This window comes from Stomoxys calcitrans, chromosome 1, assembly GCF_963082655.1.
Source record: "Stomoxys calcitrans chromosome 1, idStoCalc2.1, whole genome shotgun sequence".
Classification (NCBI taxonomy): domain Eukaryota; kingdom Metazoa; phylum Arthropoda; class Insecta; order Diptera; family Muscidae; genus Stomoxys; species Stomoxys calcitrans.
The window spans coordinates 119,731,067-119,753,248 of record NC_081552.1 but is presented as its reverse complement, the minus strand read 5'-3'; the positions used below and the strand labels follow the sequence as shown (position 1 = coordinate 119,753,248).

Here is a 22,182-nt window from a genome sequence, read left to right as displayed (position 1 = left end):
ACGGACGGACAGACGGACGGACGGACAGACGGACGGACAGACGGACGGACAGACGGACGGACGGACGGACAGACGGACGGACATGGCTAGATCGACATAAAATGTCGCGACGATCAAGAATATATATACTTTATGGGGTCTCAGACGAATATTTCGAGTAGTTACAAACAGAATGACGAAATTAGTATACCCCCCATCCTATGGTGGAGGGTATAAAAAGTAAATCTTGTAATGATAACAGCTTTTAAGGGTTCAAGAAGTAAAACCGCGGGACTGAGGAGATTCACTCACAAAATTTTTTTTAATTGGTTAAAAATTGACGTTTCTTGAGATCTTCGATGTCAAATTTCGGGATGAGAAGCTATACATTTCAGCGGGCAACAATCAATCAATTCTGCTGAAGAGGAAATCTCGACGGATGCCATAAAATTATCCAATAAAGGATAGGCTTATATATTATGGAACGGTTATTTTATCCAATAATTGTTATCTATAAAGGTTCCATTTCAACGAAAAATTAAATTTTACCCATAGTATCGATTGTGTTACAAACTATCGATATTATCTTAACGCACTGTTGATAGTGGAATCGATGGTTTGCCAGCTCTAACGTACAAGCCAAAGGAAGAGCCTATGGGGAAATCCAGACCATGATTGGAGGATAGAGGACGAGAAGAAAGAAGATCATGGTAAAGTCTCTCGATATCATTACGTGTCCATTTGGAGAAGGACGACAAAAGTAACTCATGTCTTGTATACCTGAAAGAGGGCTGTTGGCAATTGCAGATGTTTGAACCGTTGGGGAAAAGCGGTAGAGCTGACAAACTATCGGCGGCACTATCAATAGTATCGAATATTTAATTATTACGTCAATATTGATAATTTTTAACACTATTTATCTATTTAGAATCCACAATTGTTGCCCGTTGAAACGTGGTATGGCTTCTTTTCCCCCAAAAAACCTCTATTATTAGCCAATCACGGTGAAATTTTGTGGGTGAAACTCTCCACACCCGCGGCTTCATTTCTGGAACCCCCAAAAGCTGGGATCATTGGCCGATGGTGAACCCTCCTTTGTGTTGGCTGTATGGGACGGTGGATTCCTAAAATGCCAAATGTGCTGCCTCGGCGTGGGCTAGCATTTAATGATTCAGGGTTGATAAGGCCCTGTGGCCGAGGTTCTCCGGAATGAGAACGTCGATTGTTCTCGAGCTGAAAACGTGACCTTGGGATTCCTGAGCGGCCTCTGCAAATTGGCATCTGCTGTGCCAGTGGCCCGCGATGACAGAGAGAAGGTGTAGGATTTTGGGTGCACATGGATATTTTATAATTGGCGTATTTTATTTCAGTCCTTTCCAATCAGCTGTTCTGGTAAGAATTGCAGTTCAAAGTTGTTCTCCAGAGTCATCGATATAATACGATAACGGATAACAATAGCCCATATATCTGATTTGCCTTGCATGGTACTAAATTAAACACCGCAAATATGTTTAACAAATCTGACAATATCGATAGCTAAAAAGAACAATATCGAATGGAACGAATATTGATAGTTTGCCAGCTCTATTACACATTCCACCAAGCACGTTTACAATTTTTCGGTCACGTCTCAGCCATTATCACACCCAGTCCGGTTCGCTATAAGAATAAATTATTCAATATCATGAATATCAACATCTTAATTTTTAATCAACCTAAGGTTCGCCAATGATAAGGTATTGCCATTTATACTTGTGGACCAATTGGAAGTTTTCGATGTATGAAACATCCATATTCAATGTTACCATATGTTGCTACAACTATCACAAACTAATTCTGAAATCAATAGGCCATAGTGGCCGAGTTGTGGTAACGTGCTCCCATTGTCAGTGTGTCGTGGGCTCGATTTACACACACGGGTTGATCTTTCGCTACAAAAGAAAGAAATTGCGGATTTTTTAAAGAAAGTAAATGCATTTTTAATAAAACTTAGAATGAACTTTAATCAAATATACTTTTTTTACACTTTTTTTCTAAAGCAAGCTAAAAGTAACAGCTGATAACTGACAGAAGAAAGAATGCAATTACAGAGTCACAAGCTGGGAAAAAATTTGTCAACGCCGACTATATGAAAAATCCGCAATTACTTTTTGGGCAACCCAATGATATGAGATAATATGATATTGGACAAAATGGTCTATGTGAGTCAATCCAATCAGCCTCTAATCTGACCTGACCTAACTTAATATTTTCCTTTTTTCCTCATTCCAGCAACAACAACAAAAAGTATTTAATGGCTTTATTTGGTCCACATTCTGTGTATTTCAATTTTAATTTCGCTCTTGGGAGAAAATAGAAGAAGAAATGGCTTTACATAAAATGTACATTGTTTGAACAACCGGAAATTATTCCAAATAAAAACTAACTTCACTTTCTTTGTCGTTCGCCTCAAAATTCATCATTCATGGCAACAGTTTATAATTGAAAATATACTTTAATTAAAATAGTTTTACTTAACCACATTATGAAATACACAATGCACCAACTTGAATTGAAGTTATTGACTAACTTGGAGTATGCAAAGTGGACAGTTTAGTGGGTAGACCTCTGCTATTCCGCCGAGAGTAATTCAATTAAGCATCAATTTGCTTAGAACAACTCCAAGGCATGCAAGTATTTTAGCATAGGCAGAGTGTCCAAATTATTTTCATACCAAATCGGTAAAAACTGCAGCAATTTTATACAAAGGAAAACAATCATTTATTTTATTAGAAACGTAAGAAATGGCAAAAGTCAAGCGGTGCCGACATTATATATCGGCATAAGTATTTTGACAAATAAATAAATCAAACATAATTTTTTTTTTTTTAAATATTGGGTTGCCCAAAAAGTAATTGCGGATTTTTCATATAGTCGGCGTTGACAAATTTTTTCACAGCTTGTGACTCTGTAATTGCATTCTTTCTTCTGTCAGTTATCAGCTATTACTTTTAGCTTGCTTTAGAAAAAAAGTGTAAAAAAAGTATATTTGATTAAAGTTCATTCTAAGTGTTATTAAAAATGCATTTACTTTCTTTTAAAAAATCCGCAATTACTTTTTGGGCAACCCATAAAACAAAATTTCCAATATTAATGAAAGTAGTCATAAGTGTTCCAATTTAAAACTTCATATTTTTATACCCTCCACCATAGGATGGGGGTATACTAATTTCGTCATTCTGTTTGTAACAACTCGAAATATGCGTCTAAGACCACATAATGTATATATATTCTTGATCGTCATGTCATTTTAAGTCGATCTAGCCATGTCCGTCCGTCCGTCTGTCTGTCGAAAGCACGCTAACTTCCGAAGAAGTAAAACTAGCCACTTGAAATTTTGCACAAATACTTCTTATTAGTGTAGGTCGGTTAGTATTGTATATGGGCCAAATCGGTCCATGTTTTGATATAGCTGCCGTACAAACCGATCTTGGGTCTAGACTTCTTGAGCTTCTAGAGAGCGCAATTCTTTTCCGATTTTACTGAAATTTGGAACGTAGTGTTTTGTTATGATATCCAACAACTGGTTCAAATCGGTCAATAAACTGATATAGGTGCCATATAAACCGATCTTGGGATCTTGATTCTTGAGCCTCTAGAGTGCGCAATTCTTATCGGATTGGAATGAAATTTTGCACTACGTGTTTTTTATGATATTCTATAATTGTACCAAGCATAGTTCAAATCGGTCCATAACCTGATATAGCTGTCATATAAACCGATCTTGGGTCTTGAATTCTTGAGCCTCTAGAGTGCGCAATTCTTATCCGATTGGAATGAAATTTCGGACGACGCATTTTGTTGTGATATCCAACAACTGTGCCAAGTATGGTTCAAATCGGTTCATAAACTGATATAGCTGCCATATAAACCGATCTTAGGTCTAGACTTCTTGAGACTCTAGAGGGCGCAATTCTTTTCCAATTTTACTGAAATTTTGCACGTAGTGTTTTGATAGCACTTCCAACAACTACGCTTAGTATGGTTTTGATCGGTCCATAACCTTATATAGCTGTCATATAAACCGATATTGGGTCTTGACTTCTTGAGACTCTAGAGGGCGCAATTCTAGTCCGATTTACTTGAAATTTTGCACGCTGTGTTGGGGTATCACTTCCAACAACTGTGTACAACTGTGTAGTATGATTCAAATCGGTTCATGATCTAGCATAGCTGTCATATAAACCGATCTTGGATCTTGACCTCGTGAGCCAATAGAGGGCGCAATTCTCATCCGATTTGGCTGAAATTTTGCTTGAGGGCGCAATTCTAGTCACTTCCAGCAACTGTGTTTAGTATGATTCATATCAGTTCATGATCTGGTATAGCTGTCATATAAACCGATCTTGGATCTTGACTTCGTGAGCCAAAGAGCGCGCAATGCTCATCCGATTTGGCTGAAATTTTGAGGTGTTTTGTTATGACTTCCCATAACTGTGCTAAGTATGGCGCAAATCGGAACATAACCTGCTATAGCTGCCATATAAACCTATCTTCGGTCTTGATTTCTTGAGCTTCTAGAGGGCGCAATTCTAATTCTAGCTCCGGTCTAAATCAGTCCTCATCCTGATATAGCAGCCATATAAACCGATCTTGGGTCTTGACTTCTTAAGCCTATAGAGTACGCAATTCTTATCCGATTGGAATGAAATTTCGCACGACGTATTTTGTTGTGATATCCAACAACTGTGCCAAGTATGGTTCAAATCGGTTCATAACCTGATATAGCTGCTATATAAACCGATCTTAGGTCTAGACTTCTTGAGACTCTAGAGGGCGCAATTCTTTTCCAATTTTACTGAAATTTTGCACGTAGTGTTTTGGTAGCACTTCGAACATTTTCGCTTAGTATGGTTTTGATCGGTCCATGTTTTGATATAGCTGCCATATAAACCGATCTTGGGTCTTGACTTCTTGAGCCTCTAGAGGGCGGAATTCTCACCCTTGGCAGATATTTTGTACAACGGCTTCTCTCATGACTTTCAATATCTAATATGGTCGGAATCGATCAATAGCTTGATACAGCTCCCATATAAATTTATCTCTCGATTTTGCTTCTTAAGCCCCTACAAGGCGCAATTCTTATGCGAATGAAATGAAATATTACACAATGACTTCTACAATGTTCAGCATTCATTTATGGTCGGAATTGAAATACAACTTGAAATAGCTCCAATAGCATAACAGTTCTTATTAAATATTCTATTTTTGTCTAAAAAGAGATACCGCGCATAGAACTCGACAAATGCGATCAATGGTGGAAGGTATATAAGATTCGGCACGGCTGAACTTAGCACGGTCTTACTTGTTTTATTCAAACTTTATTTTCGAAATAAATATTAGGCCAAGTATCAAAATGGTGGGTGGCGTAAATTTTTTGACATTTAGTTTTATAAGTATAAATAAAATATAATTAAATTTATGATCAAATGAATTGTGAAAACAGCTTAAGGGAATTGGCGTGACTTTTGGCAATCGTATGGAATGGATTTTATCACAGTTTTATTTATATATAATTACATTTAATATTTTATTTTTGGTAAGCCATTTGTTTTACGGCTGAGCTATGCTCTAAGCCAAAAACGACAAATTTTCTTTATTATATTGTGCCCAATACATTGGACTGGTCACAACTTAGTCCAGATCTAGAAAGTTTATTAGCCTAATTCAAGCAAATATGCTGTACTTTACTGACAAGGGCTTAAAAAGGCACATCGGCTGAAATTAAAGCTTTACTATAAAATATCCCAATTGATTTTATTATGGTAAAATCGAGTCCAAACGAACGGCAAAAGTCACGACCACTCTCCTAAGCTCTATTTTTTATTCATTTGATCATAAAATTAATCATATTTTAGTTATTCTTATTTTGATACTTGGCCTAATATATTGTTTGAATATAAAGTTTGTTTTTTAAAAAGTAAATATAAAGTTTTAAATTAGACCGGCCGATAGGGGATGACTATGAGCACCACACAGGCTGGAACTTTGAGCTCCGACTTGTGTGGTGCCTATCGTTATCACGGGAAACTTAGCTGAAAGCTACCGGGCGCGTCCACAGGTTGCGGAAGGTGGAAAGCTCCGTTTTTATGCGGAGTAGCTGCAAATGCAGCCGCGGGCAGTCAGCAATTTTCGAGGGGAGAGTCTCAGTGAGGAGTCAGGTGGCACTGGCTCTTAATTAAATACTGAGTGCCAATGATACTCGAGATGACAAGGCGATTTATTGGCGCCTTCAAATAACCAATGGCCAACATCAGCGTCTGTTTCCAGGTTAGGGGCGGCTGGCGGCGAGCGTCGATTCTTGGAGCAATCGGCTCGCCACAACGAGGGATACATGCAATCCCACAAAACCCATGCGGTTGGGGCGCTGGGCCAGTAACCCGCCCCCGGAAAACATAGAACTACTATGAAAAACAAAAGAATAGTAAAAACGGACCCCCCCTAACGTTGGCGACCCACGCAAACGAAAAAAGGACCATGATTTGCGGATCTGCACCTGGAATGTCCGCACTCTTTATAGAGAAGGTGCCGCATACGCGCTGGCGGATGTAGATATAACCGCCTTACAGGAAGTGCGATGGACTGGGAATGGCGTCACTACAACACCAAACGGTGACGAACTGTACTATACCTGCCATAACACGAGGCATGAATTTGGCCGCGAATTTGTGGTTAGTCGGAGACTGAAACACCTTGTCTCCATCTTTACTCCGGTGGATGAGAGGCTAGCCACAATCCGCATAAAAGCCAAATTCTTCAACATCAGTCTTATTTGTGCCCATGCCCCGATGGAAAACAAAGACGAGCAGACCAAGGATATTTTCTACGAACTAGAGAGAGAATATGACCGCTGCCCCGCCCATGATATTAAAATCGTTCTGGGAGATTTTAATGCGAAAATAGGGAAGGAAGACATTTTTATATCCTCTACCATAGGATTGGGGGTATACTAATTTCGTCAAAGGATTGGGAGTATACTAATTTGGTCATTCTGTTTGTAACTAATCGAAATATTCGTCTGAGACCCCATAAAGTATATATATTGTAGATCGTCGCGACATTTTATGTCGATCTAGCCATGTCCGTCCGGCTGTCACAAATACTTCTTATTAGCGAAGGTCGGTTGGTATTGTAAATGGGCCATATCGGTTCATGTTTTGATATAGCTGCCATATAACCGATCTTGTGTCTTGACTTCTTGAGCCTCTAGAGTGCGCAATACTTATCCGATTAGAATGAAATTGTGCACGTAGTATTTTGTTATGATATCCAACAACTGTGCCAAGAATGGTTTAAATCGGTTCATAACCTGATATAGCTGTCATAAAAACAGATATAGGGACTTGACTTCTTGAGCTTCTAGAGGGCGCAATTCGCATCCGTATTTTATTCTTACTTTCAACAATTGTGTCAAATAAGGTTCAAATCGGTTTATAACCTGATATAGCTGTAATATAAACCGATCTGGGATTTGACTTCTTGAGCCTGTAGAGGTCGCAATTATTATCCCATTTGCCTGAAATTTTGTTCGACGTATTCTCTCATGACCATCAACGTACGTGTTTATTATGGTCTGAATCGGTCTATAGCCCGATACAGCTCCCATATAAATCGATCTCTCTATTTTATTTCTTGAGCCCCCAAAGGGGAATTGAGAAGTACAGGAGTCAGAATGAAGTCCGAAAATTCTACCAAGGAATTAAACACCAAACCGATGGCTTTGGTGCAGGCACATCCTCCTGCAGAGACAAAGAAGGAAATCTGGTAACTGACACAGACAACATGCTGAGGATATAGAAAGAACATTTTACCCAACTGCTAGTGTCCGATGCTGGCGGCGAAGAGGATACCGCAGAACCAATCCCTGATGATGGTATAGAATGTTTACCTCCTAGTCAGAATGAGGTCCAAGTAACAGTAACCCGACTAAAGAACAACAAGGCAGCAGGAGCCGACGGGTTACCCGCTGTACTATTTAAGACCGGAGGCGACACACTGATAAGGCGTATGCATATGCCGTTCAAAGGTATTTCAAGCCATGTCTGAGTTTGGTATTCCTGCAAAATTAATAAGACTCTGCAGGATGACACTTGCTGATACGCGTTCCTCAGTAAGAATAGGAAAGATTGTCTCCGAACCATTTAATACCAAACGAGGTTTCAGACAAGGAGACAGCCTATCGTGTGATCTCTTTAATATCCTGCTGGAGAAGATTATACGCCATGCACAACCGAGCAGATAAAGAAAATGGAGAAAGCCACCTCTCGACAGACGAAGACTACACTTTACAAGACACTGATTCTACCCGTGTTGTTATATGGTTCTGAAGCATGGGTACTTGTGAAAGCAGATGAGGCAGTGCTTGGTGTATTTGAGAGAAAGATTCTTCGTAAAATACATGGACCAGTTTGCGTTAACGGAGAATATAGGCGACGTATGAACCACGAGCTGTATGACGACGATAGCGTAGTTACACGCATCAAAATAGAACGGCTGCGTTGTCTAGGTCATAATGTCGAAATGGATAAAGGAGCTCCAGCAAAGAAGTCTTTTGAAGGCAAACACGGTGGCACACGCAAACCGGGAAGACCAAAAGCCCGATGGAAAGATCAAGTTGTGGGAAACACCTCGAAACTTGGTGTCAGAGATTTTAGAATGAGCGCAGAAGATCGAGGCGCTTGGAACGTATTCTACGTTCGGCTAGTGGAACAAATATTCTGTCATAGCCAATTAAAAAGAAAAAAAAATTATGACTACTTTTAGTGATACTAGGAAATTTTAATTTTCTTTTAAAACATTTCTGTAAGCCAACTGTTCGAAGTTTTGTTTTTCAAAATATTTATGCCGATGATTGTATATATGCCTTTTTTGCAATTGGAGTATATTAAATATATTAAAAACAAGTAAAAGCGTGCTAAGTTCGGCCGGGCCGAATCTTATATACCCTCCACCATGGAGCGCAGTTGTCGAGTTCTTTTCCCAACATCTCTTCTTAGGCAAAAAGTGATATAAGAAAAGATTTGCTCTGCTATTAGAGCGATATCAAGATATGGTCCGGTTTGGACCACAATTAAATTATATGTTGGAGGCCTGTGTAAAATGTCAGCCAATTCGAGTAAGAATTGCGCCCTTTGGGGGCTCAAGAAGTAAAATAGAGAGATCGATTTATATGGGAGCTGTATGGGGCTATAAACAGATTTAGACCATAATCAACACGTATGTTGATGGTCAAGAGAGGATCCATCGTACAAAATTTCGGGCAAATCTGAAAATAATTGCGACTTCAAGAGGCTCAAGAAGTCAAGATCCCAGATCGGTTTACATGGCAGCTATATCAGGTTATGAACCGATTTAAACCTTATTTGACACAGTGGTTGAAATAAAAAATAAACAAGTAAAAGCGTACTAAGTTCGGCCGGGCCGAATCTTATATACCCTCCACCATGGAGCGCAGTTGTCGAGTTCTTTTCCCGACATCTCTTCTTAGGCAAAAAGTGATATAAGAAAAGATTTGCTCTGCTATTAGAGCGATATCAAGATATGGTCCGGTTTGGACCACAATTAAATTATATGTTGGAGGCCTGTGTAAAATGTCAGCCAATTCGAGTAAGAATTGCGCCCTTTGGGGGCTCAAGAAGTAAAATAGAGAGATCGATTTATATGGGAGCTGTATGGGGCTATAAACAGATTTAGACCATAATCAACACGTATGTTGATGGTCAAGAGAGGATCCATCGTACAAAATTTCAGGCAAATCGGATAATAATTGCGACTTCAAGAGGCTCAAGAAGTCAAGATCCCAGATCGGTTTACATGGCAGCTATATCAGGTTATGAACCGATTTAAACCTTATTTGACACAGTGGTTGAAAGAAAAAATAAAAAATAAAAAACGTCATGCAAAATTTCAGCCAAATCAGGTAGGAATTGCGTCCTCTAGAAGCTCAAGAAGTCAAGTCCCCAAATCTGTTTATATGACAGCTATATCAGTTTATGAGCCGATTTGAACCATTTTTGGCACACTTGTTGGATATTATAAAAAAAAACATGTCGTGCAAAATTTCATTCCAATCTGATAAGAATTGCGCACTTTAGAGGCTTAAGAAGTCAAGACCCAAGATCGGTTTATATGGCAGCTATATCAGGTTATGGACCGATTAGGACCATACTTGGCACAGTTGTTGAATATCATAACAAAACACGTCGTGCAAAATTTCATTGTAATCGGATAAGAATTGCGCACTCTAAAGGCTTAAGAAGTCAAGACCCAAGATCGGTTTATATGGCAGCTATATCAGGTTATGGACCGATTAGGACCATACTTGGCACAGTTGTTGAATATCATAACAAAACACGTCGTGCAAGATTTCATTCCAATCGGATAAGAATTGCGCACTCTAGAGGCTCAAGAATTCAAGACCCAAGATCGGTTTATATGCCAGCTATATCAGATTATGGACCGATTTGAACCATATTTAGCACAGTTGTTGGATATCATAACAAAACACGTCGTGCCAAAATTCATTCAAATCGGATAAGAATTGGGCGCTCTAGAGTCTCAAGAAGTCAAGACCCAAGATCGGTTTATATGGCAGCTATATCAGATTATGAACCGATTGGAACCATACTTGGCACAGTTGTTGGACATCATAACAAAACACGTCGTGCCAAAATTCATTCAAATCGGATAAGAATTGGGCACTCTAGAGGCTCAAGAAGTCAAGACCCAAGATCGGTTTATATGGCAGCTATATCAGATTATGAACCGATTTCAACCATACTTAGCACAGTTGTTGGATATAATAACGAAACACGTCGTGCAAAATTTCGTGCCAATCGGATAAGAATTGCGCACTCTAGAGGTTCAAGAAGTCAAGACCCAAGATCGGTTTATATGGCAGCTATATCAAAACATGGACCGATATGGCCCATTTACAATACCAACCGACCTACACTAATAAGAAGTATTTGTGCAAAATTTCAAGCGGCTAGCTTTACTCCTTCGGAAGTTAGCGTGCTTTCGACAGACAGACGGACGGACGGACGGACGGACGGACAGACGGACGGACATGGCTAGATCGACATAAAATTTCACAACGATCAAGAATATATATACTTTATGGGGTCTCAGACGAATATTTCGAGTAGTTACAAACAGAATGACGAAATTAGTATACCCCCCATCTTATGGTGGAGGGTATAAAAATAAAAAACGTCATGCACAATTTCAGCCAAATCAGGTAGGAATTGCGTCCTCTAGAAGCTCAAGAAGTCAAGTCCCCAAATCTGTTTATATGACAGCTATATCAGTTTATGAGCCGATTTGAACCATTTTTGGCACACTTGTTGGATATCATAAAAAAAACATGTCGTGCAAAATTTCATTCCAATCTGATAAGAATTGCGCACTTTAGAGGCTTAAGAAGTCAAGACCCAAGATCGGTTTATATGGCAGCTATATCAGGTTATGGATCGATTAGGACCATACTTGGCACAGTTGTTGAATATCATAACAAAACACGTCGTGCAAAATTTCATTGTAATCGGATAAGAATTGCGCACTCTAGAGGCTTAAGAAGTCAAGACCCAAGATCGGTTTATATGGCAGCTATATCAGGTTATGGACCGATTAGGACCATTCTTGGCACAGTTGTTGAATATCATAACAAAATACGTCGTGCAAGATTTCATTCCAATCGGATAAGAATTGCGCACTCTAGAGGCTCAAGAATTCAAGACCCAAGATCGGTTTATATGCCAGCTATATCAGATTATGGACCGATTTGAACCATATTTAGCACAGTTGTTGGATATCATAACAAAACACGTCGTGCCAAAATTCATTCAAATCGGATAAGAATTGGGCACTCTAGAGTCTCAAGAAGTCAAGACCCAAGATCGGTTTATATGGCAGCTATATCAGATTATGAACCGATTTGAACCATACTTGGCACAGTTGTTGGACATCATAACAAAACACGTCGTGCCAAAATTCATTCAAATCGGATAAGAATTGCGCACTCTAGAGGCTCAAGAAGTCAAGACCCAAGATCGGTTTATATGGCAGCTATATCAGATTATGAACCGATTTCAACCATACTTAGCACAGTTGTTGGATATAATAACGAAACACGTCGTGCAAAATTTCGTGCCAATCGGATAAGAATTGCGCACTCTAGAGGTTCAAGAAGTCAAGACCCAAGATCGGTTTATATGGCAGCTATATCAGGTTATGAACCGATTAGGACCATACTTGGCACAGTTGTTGAATATCATAACAAAACACGTCGTGCAAGATTTCATTCCAATCGGATAAGAATTGCGCACTCTAGATGCTCAAGAATTCAAGACCCAAGATCGGTTTATATGCCAGCTATATCAGATTATGGACCGATTTGAACCATATTTAGCACAGTTGTTGGATATCATAACAAAACACGTCGTGCCAAAATTCATTCAAATCGGATAAGAATTGGGCACTCTAGAGGCTCAAGAAGTCAAGACCCAAGATCGGTTTATATGGCAGCTATATCAGATTATGAACCGATTTCAACCATACTTGGCACAGTTGTTGGATGTCATAACGAAACACGTCGTGCAAAATTTCATTCAATTCGGATAAGAATTGCGCACTCTAGAGGTTCAAGAAGTCAAGACCCAAGATCGGTTTATATTGCAGCTATATCAAAACATGGACCGATATGGCCCATTTACAATACCAACCGACCTACACTAATAAGAAGTATTTGTGCAAAATTTCAAGCGGCTAGCTTTACTCCTTCGGAAGTTAGCGTGATTTCGACAGACAGACGGACGGACGGACGGACAGACGGACGGACATGGCTAGATCGACATAAAATGTCACGACGATCAAGAATATATATACTTTATGGGGTCTCAGACGAATATTTCGAGTAGTTACAAACATAATGACGAAATTAGTATACCCCCCATCTTATGGTGGAGGGTATAATAATATGACCAATAGTAAAAGTTCAGCGTGAACACAAGGCACTATCATTAAATAAATGCTTAATTAAAATCTAAACCGATTTTGGTGAATAAAATAAAATAACCCAACGGCGAAAAACAGTTGCTCTTCTCTTAAATACTAATGAAAGTTGACGTTACAAGAGAGCTCATGCGCATGCACACCCAACTTCTCGAATCTTGCATTATAAAGGGTGATTTTTTAGGTATCACCTTTTGGCAATACTGGTAAAAACAGCTGACGCACGTTTCGTGTTTTCTTTCATAGTCAAATATTTTCAGTTTGATCTATAATTTATAAACCAACAACACTTGCAAATTATTGAATTTTATTATCAAAATGCGTGCTCCGTTAAGAAAGTTCATCGCGCTTCTTCCATTTTACGACGAAGCTCATTTTTGGCTCAATGGGTACGTAAATAAGCAGAATTGTCGATTTTGGAGTGAAGATCAGCCAGAAGCATTGCACGAGCTACCAATGCATCCAGAAAATTTCACAGTTTGGTGCGGTTTATGGGCTGGTGGCACCATTGGACCGTGCTTCATTAAACATATGCGAATCGTAACGTAGCTGTGAATGGTGAGTTCTACCATGAGATGATATCCCACTATTTTTTGCCCAAAATAAAATAGCTTGACACGCATGACACGTGGTTGCAACAAGACGGTGCCACATGCCACACAGCACGCGTAATAATGAACTTATTGAGAGGCGAGTTCGGTGAACATTTTATATCACGTTCGGGAACGGTCAATTGTCCGCCTAGATCGTGCGTTTTAACTCCTTTAGACTATTTTTTGTGGGGCTATGTTAAAACTCATGTCTATACAGACAAGACCGCTTTAATTGACGCATTGGCAGTTAACAAACCATTTACAATAATGTTATCAATATAACGAAAATATTTTTTGCTGAGTAACAATAATTATACAGATTGTTTGATTCTGCTAAAAATTTATACAAAATAAATTTAGATGAAGGGAATAGTTTTATTCTATATAGCAAATTTTTGTCAAACCAGCCAAACATTCAAGCTTCTAGGAAAGATCGAGAGTCCGGTTTATATGGCAGTCATATCAGGTTATAGACTGATTTCGACCGTAATTGGCACAGTTGTTGGAAGCCCTAACAGAACACCACATGCAAAATTTCAGCCAAACGGACAAAAATTGCGGATTTTAAGCTCAAATCGGGTGATCGGTTTATATGGGAGTTATATCACGTTATAAACCGATTTTCATCGTACTTATCGCAGTTGTTGAAAGTCATAACGAACATCACATGCAAATCGGCCAAATCGGATGGAAATTGCGCCTTCCAGGAGCTCAACAAATCAAATCGGGGGATTGGTTTATACGGGAGCTATAAATTAATCTGAACCGATACGGCCTATTTGCGATCCCCAATGACCTACATCAATAGTTAGTATCTGTGCAAAATTTTACTATTTTACTTTACGCATTCGACTGCTATTGTGATCGACAGACGGTCGGACGGACATGATTAGATCGACTCAGAACGTCGAGACGATCAAGAATATACATAATTTATGGGGTATTAGATCAATATTTCGAGGTTTACAAACGGAATGGCTAGATTAGTATAGCCCTATCCTATGGTGTTGGGAATAAAAAGATTCAAAACTCCAAATGGGGCAAAAATGGATAAAACTTTTTTGAACATACATACAGTATAGGATCCCCTCAATTAGAACAAGAAAAAAGCGTTAAGTTCGGCCGGGCCGAACTTTGGATACCCACCACCTCGGGTATATATGTAAACCATCTTCCATCAAAATCCGGTGAAAATTGCATACCTTATGACCCATAGCAGTTATATCGAAATATGTTCCGATTTGGAGTAAATAGTAAAAAGTACAAGTCATTGTTCAATTGTGTATAACAAAATATTGGTCTTTTTAGTAGCTATATTTAAAAATTAACCGATCTGAACCATATACGAAACAGATGTCGAAAAGCCTAACCGAGAGATCGGTCTATATAGCAGATATATCCAAATCTGGACTGATCTGTACCATATTGCAGATGTATGTTAAAGAGCATAACTAAACTCACTGTCTCAAATATCGCAGACATTGAGCAATAAATGCGCCTTTCATGGGCCCAAGATTTTAAATCGAGAGTTCGGTCTATATGGCAGCTATATCCAAATCTGAACCGATCAGGGTCAAATTGACGGAAAATATCGAAGGGCCTAACACAACTCACTGTCCCAAATTTCAGCAAAATCGGATAATGAATGTGGCTTTTATGGGCCTAAGACCCTAAATCGACGGATCGGTCTATATGGCAGCTATATCCAAATCTGGACCGATATGAGCCAAATTGACGAAGGATGTTGAAGGGCCTAACACAACTCACTGTCGCAAATTTCAGAAAAATCGGATAATAAATGTGGCTTTTATGGGCCTAAGACCCTAAATCGACGGATCGGTCTATATGGGGGCTATATCAAGATATGGTCCGATATAGCCCATCTTCGAACTTAACCTGCTTATGGACAAAAAAAGAACCTGTGCAAAATTTCAGCTCAATATCTCTATTTTTGAAGACTGTAGCGTGATTTCAACAGACAGACGGATATACGGACGGACATGTCTAGATCGTCTTAGATTTTTACGCTGAGCAAGAATATATATACTTTATAGGGTCGGAAATGGATATTTCGATGTCTTTCAAACGGAATGACAAAATGAATATACACCCATCCTTCGGTGGTGGGTATAAAAATAGAGATATTGAGCTGAAACTTTGCATAGATTCTCTTTTTGTCCATAAGCAGGTTAAGTTCGCAGATATATCGGACTATATCTTGATTTAGCCCCCTTATAGACCGATCCGCCGATTTAGGGTCTTAGGCCCATAAAAGTCACATTTATTATCCGATTTTGCTGAAATTTGGGACAGTGAGTTGTCTTAGGCGATACCTGCGATATCCTACGTCAATTTGGCCCAGATTGGTCCAGATTTGGATATAGCTGCCATAAAGACCAATCTCTCGATTTAAGGTTTATTGTCCGATTTCGCCGAGATTTGGGACAGTTCGTTGTGTTAGGCTTTTCGACGTTTTTCTGCAACTTGGTCCAAATCTTTCCAGATTTGGACATAGCTGCCATGTAGACCGATATTTCGATTTAATGTCTTGGCTCCATAAAGGCGCATTTATATATATATATAATCCGATTTCACTGAATTTTGACACAATGACTTATGTTAGGCTTTTCGACATCCGTGTCGTATATGGTTCAGATCGGTTTATTTTTAGATATAGCTACTAAAAAGACCAACATTTTGTTATACACAATTGAACAATAACTTGTACCGATCACTGTCTGGTCCAAATCGGAACATATTTCGATATAACTGCTATGGGATATAAGGTATGCAATTTACACCGGATTTTGACCATGGGTTTACATATATACGCGAGGTGGTGGGTATCCAAACTTAACGCCTGGCCGAACTTAACGCTTTTTTACTTGTTTACTCTCAAATACTTTTCATTTGAGTCCCATATTGTCATAATGGGTCAAACAACCCCCTGGGTAGTTGGACCCAAATGTTAATACCATATTCGTTTTCTGGTCTCCAATACCTTTCATTTCATACCCTTATTGTACCCATCGGACCCCTTTCGGATATATGTGGCGTTTTTGGGGTAAGGGGGATGAATGGTCTGCCTCCACCCGATATCTAAAATTATATTGCCTATGTTTCCTTCCAGACTGTGCGTTTGTCTACGAACATTTTAAGAAAATCGGTTCAGCCAAGTATCATATAGTCGAAATGGGTCGAAAGGTTTTTTTGAGGGTTGGTTTGACCCCCTATATCTCTATCTGATTTTGTATGCCAGATTCGAAATCTACTCCCGAATACCTTTTACATGAGCCCCATATTGAAATGAGCTACTCTTCAATACCTTTCATTTGATACCTATATTGTCGCGATCGGTCCACTTTTGATTTTGGGTTGTGTTTTTGGTATAAGGAGGGTCCGTCCCCCTTCAGATACCGAAAAATTATATAGCCTTTGTTTCTTTAAAGATCAACCTACACAATATGCGGAAATTTCAAGAAAATCGGTTCCGCCGTTTTTCAGTCTATACGGAACAAATAAACCGAGTCCCATATATCCGTGAATGGCTAATGTGCCCAAGAAACCTATTTTAAGGGGTTTTGGCGTTGGGGCGGCCCCCAGGAACTTTGCCCCAACTTTTATTATTAAATTCGTACTTTACTCTTGAATACCTTTCATTTGAATCCTATATTGTCCTGATCGGTCCACTTTTATTTTTAGGTAGTACTTTTAGGATAAGGGGGAGGGTCTGCCCCCCTCACTTCAAAGTAATCGGTTCAGCCGTTTTTGAGTCTATACGGAACAAACAAACAAACAAACACAAATTGAATTTTATATATAAGATGAAAGAGAATTTTACACCCTTTCGATTGGTGCATAATATTTTGTTACAGCTCAAAATTTCATTTTGATTTAAACGACACTTCTAAGCTCAAATTCCCCACAGTGAGACGTGCCGCAACGAGACACCTCTGACCAGCATTAAGGGATAATCGTCGTTGAAAATTTTTTCTGATGTTCTAACCATTAGTTGAATGCCTAGGATTTAGCGTCATAGGTGGACATGATAACCTCTGCGCTACGGTGTCCTCCGTTATTCTAAATTCTTAAAAAATTACCAGATAACAAATAACAAATTTGATAAAAATTGTACAAATTTGATAAAAATTGTAAAAATTGTAAAATTGTCCCTCAAATTAAAAGACACAATTGGATATACAACATCTTTAAAATATTTATGAAATTTTTAGGGTACTTTAATTTTTTTTTCATCTGCAAACAGCAGAAAATGTTTGCTGTTTTAGCAAAAAATTACCCATTTTCTGTTTCAGCAAACATTCTTGCTGTTTTTACCAACAGATTTCTTTGAGAGTATATACCATTCATATAATACCCATGTTGCCTAAATTGCACGTGTTAAAACTTTGCTGTCACACTGTTCCCGAATAAAATTAAATCGTATGTTGTAGCACAGTGAAATTACTTCAGAAAATTTTTTGGGGAAAATTCGCAAAAATATTGGCACAAGCAGAAGCAACAGCCCAGTTTGCGTGACATAGCAATGCAATCGTCTGTAGAAATGTCAACAATTTAGACCAATGCCATGAATACTCAATTGGTTGCTAGAGGCTCAACTACACAACATGTTCTTGTCCTACGACATGTCACTTCTTATGTATCATTGCTATTTCATTATGTGTGTCAAAATTGAAAATCTACAAACTACTCATAATTTTTGCTATCACACTAGAATTTTATTTTTTTGCAATCATAAAATTGTTAAAACAATTTAATTTGGAGTGGCTTTAATTCAAATGACAACAAAAAAAGCTGATTTCATTATGTTCTTGTCATAAGGAATAGAGCACCGTTCTAATCGAAAAACTAACAGTTCTATTTTGAAAATGTGTGCAATTTTAGCAGAGGTTAGGTTGAAAAGGGGGCGAAGATATCAACCTGCCCTTTTCCACTATAGACATACATCTAAGCCAGTAAACGGGTTGTTGTGAGCTCTAAAAACTAAAAAGTAACCTCGAAAAAGAAAATCAAAGATAGGAATTCTCCGCTTTGTGTCCTGTTATGATTCCAATAGCTATACGGACCTCCTTCTTACTTCCTTTCAGTAAAAGCCACGTCTTCTTACTATTTGGATCCCCCATAGGGTTTTCGCCGTTCTTTCGACCGTTTCGCTGTTCCACAGAGTTGTATGCGCGTTCATCGCCCAAGCGTTTAACTCGGACTATGTCGACCCGAAAGGCTTCAGGTTGACCAAGTTTATTGACAGCAGTCCTCTGGCCTTCACCGCCAAATCATCTACCCTTTCATTCCCCCTTACTCCGTTATGGCCCGGAACCCAAACAATGAGGATTTTACCATCCTCAGAGAACGCGTTAATCTCCTTACATTGCAAGACTGTTCGTGACCTTATCGTCCTGGTTGTTATTGCCCTTATGGCAATTTTACTGTCGGTAAAGATGTTCACACTCGACGTCCTCGCGTTAGCACCAACCACTTCAAACATTCCGAGATCGCCCGGATCTCCGCCTAATGGACCATATTATGGTCAGGCAGTCAAAAACAGATCTCAGTCCCTGGATTTTCAATGTAAACCCCCAGGCCCACTCTGTCCTCTAGCTTTGATCCATCCGTATAACACGATCTTCCAGATGGGAATACTAGGGTTCTGTCAATCCAAGTCTGCGCCGATGGCAGCAGTGCCTCGCACTCGACTTCAAGGTTCATCTCAGGTATCCGATCGGAAATCTCTTCCCTTCCTTCCAGATTTCCTATTGTCGTCTCGATTATACCGCGATGGTATGAGCTGCTCCCATCCTCAATCCATTCTCCCATCGCCTTAAGCCTCACACTTAATCTCTATGTCAATGGGTCGGATATCTAGAATAGTCTCCAGTGTCCTAGAGGGCGTGGTCCTCATCGCTCCTCCTATGCCAAAACAAAATGTTCTCTGAACCTGTTGTATGGTCCTTATGTTGCACTTTTTCACCATAGCTATCCACCAAACTACTGAGGCGTAAGTAAGTATTTGTCTAATCACGCTCCTGTAGAGCCAGTGGACTATTCTCGGTTCCGGCCCCATTTCGAGCATACGGCCCGTCAACATAGTGCCAAACATCTGTGAGCCTTCTCAGAATGCTCCTGAATGTGACACTTCCAATTCAGTTTCCTGTCCAAGATCACACCTAAGTACTTGACGTTGTCAGATATCGAAATCATCTTATTGAGGAAACGTGGTGCGTTAAATTGGCCCACATTCGTCTTCCTCGTGAACATGCATATTTCAGTCTTCTCTGGGTTAACATTGAGACCTCTGAGGCGATCCCAGCCATAAGCCATATGCGAGACCCCTTCGGCCCTTCTGCAATGCTCGTTCGGATCCTTAGAAGTATTATAACATCGCCTGCCTAGCAGACGGGTTCAAATCCCCTCTCAGTCAGCATCCGTAATAGGTCATTTGTGGTTGCACCCATAGGAGACCCCCTATGACGTGCCTTCCCTATGACGTGTCTTTATGCCTTGGGACACAATTTATCCCCCTGTTCCTTAGCATATGGATTATCCAGTCTCTAAGGACCGGGTCCTCCAGGTACTGATGTCAATGCATACCGCCAACGTCATGGCATCGATGGATTTTTCTATTTTATGCACAACCTCGTGCAGGCCAGTCTCCACCGTTCTTCACTTAACATAGGCATGGAACATAGACATGGGTTTTTGAGAGAAACTTTTTATCTTGGCGGCGTCATTAACGCTATCGACTTGTTCGCAGAAAAGCTTCCAGTAGGCACATCTTGCCGTACTGGTAATCTTATTGTATTCCTTGTATACACTTCCCAATAAACTTCCGCTTTTATACGAAGAGCTCTGTTTTCAACTTCCGGAAGCTTACCGGATTCGACGATGGCCGTGCTATTAACCTAATGTAGCGATGGCCAGAGAAAGAGCGTTCCATGGAGACCCTCCAATCCTGAACCTCATCGATCAGATTTTCCGAACATCGTTACATCTAACACCTTGTCCCTAATCCTATTAACAAAGGTAGCGGTGTTACCAATATTAAGTATTATTAGGTCGTTAGTATTCAAGAACTCTGCAAGGGCTTGGCCCCGCCTATTAGTGTTGGTACTACCCCACGAAATTTGGTGAAAGTTCGCATCGCACCCTATTAGTACCTCGCTTCCAGTCGTGCAGCTCCGACGTGGGTGGCGGTGCCGGAGAGTAGAAGGGCAGATAAAGTGATGCCAGGTATGCTCTACCGTCTCCCTGTCACACCACTATTGCATCCGACGTTGATAACTCTGAGGAAAATATATAATTCTAATGTTTATGACAAATAACTCAGGTCCTCTGCCAAGTACCAGTGGTGGCATAGAATAATTGGTAGTTAATATGGTTCAGTCCAGAAACTTTGGTCGGTGATGGGTCCGTCGTCGGGTAACTGTTAGGTCTCTCGCCACTGCACTGCCTGATATTTTAGTATTCGTTGGGCGGTATTGAGGCTCCCACTGCCTGATGTCTTAACTTGAAAATTTCTGCCTACCCTAGTCTTCACAATCTTGAAAATGACAGCTTTGCTCCCGTAGTGCGCCATGCCTTTAGTCTTAGCCAAACTCCTCAGGGAGAGATCAATGCCATCCACAAGAAGAGTTCCTTTTTCCTTCTCCTCCCTGTGGAAGACCTCCTACTCCTCCGCAACCAAATCTTGGTTTTGCTTGCCCAAAAATCCCATCATGCGTTTCGTCGCAAATTTACTGCCCGATTCCTTTCTGAAGACCGTCGCCTTTGTGATCTGGAGGCAGTCCATCTTTCTCACCAGGTCTTTGCGCACTCCCTGGGAGCATGGATACCTCTGACGAGCCGTTTGATAGTATCAATACATTCCGCCAACGCAAAACGCAGCGTAAAGATGTCCCCTGTATTCTCGCAGCTTATCATTTGTATAGGTGGACCCTCTAGAGAGTTTCATACATCTTCGAAAATCCGATCGTTAACCAAATATTCCCATTAGGACCGATGATCGGGTGGAATCCTACCGGATAAACTGCCGATTTTGATGACTGCCTAAGTGTCTATTGTGCTCATCTCTGTTGTGCTTCCTTGCCACTCTGGCATAAAAGGGCGGCTCCTTACCATTCTCATCGACCATTTTCCCCTTCCGTGATGGATGTGTTCTTCTTTTGGAAGTCACAGTCTTCCATAAAGACCCTCGGCAAAATACTGTCTTGGGTCTCCATTGCGGGAAGGCTGGTTTGGTTTTCCCAGAGTACTTGAAAGCTGGGAGCTCTTTTTCTACTTCAGCATTTCAGCAGTGTTATGCTCTTTGGGAGATTTGATTCTCTTTCCATCTTTCGTAGAAGTGCTTGGAATGTCAGTTCTATTCCTTCCGCCATCCTGCACTTTCGCCCGATTACGCTGCCGGTACATACTCCACTGTCTCCTCCGTCGTGCCTCTGATCGCTTTCTCGGTCTGGTTGTGAGCTTAGCAAAGCCATCATTCACTTCTGCCGTCATCCGGCTTCCCTCATCTCTCGATTCGGCTGCGATGACTGTTTTATTGACA

General features: G+C 40.1%; 1 protein-coding gene across 1 annotated transcript in view; it reads right to left on the bottom strand.

Annotated features, from left to right (window-relative positions):
• LOC106092402 (delta-1-pyrroline-5-carboxylate synthase) overlaps positions 1-22,182 on the bottom strand; it is a 336,045-nt gene that overhangs the window by 88,382 nt on the left and 225,481 nt on the right. The gene's annotated exons all lie outside the window — the stretch shown is intronic.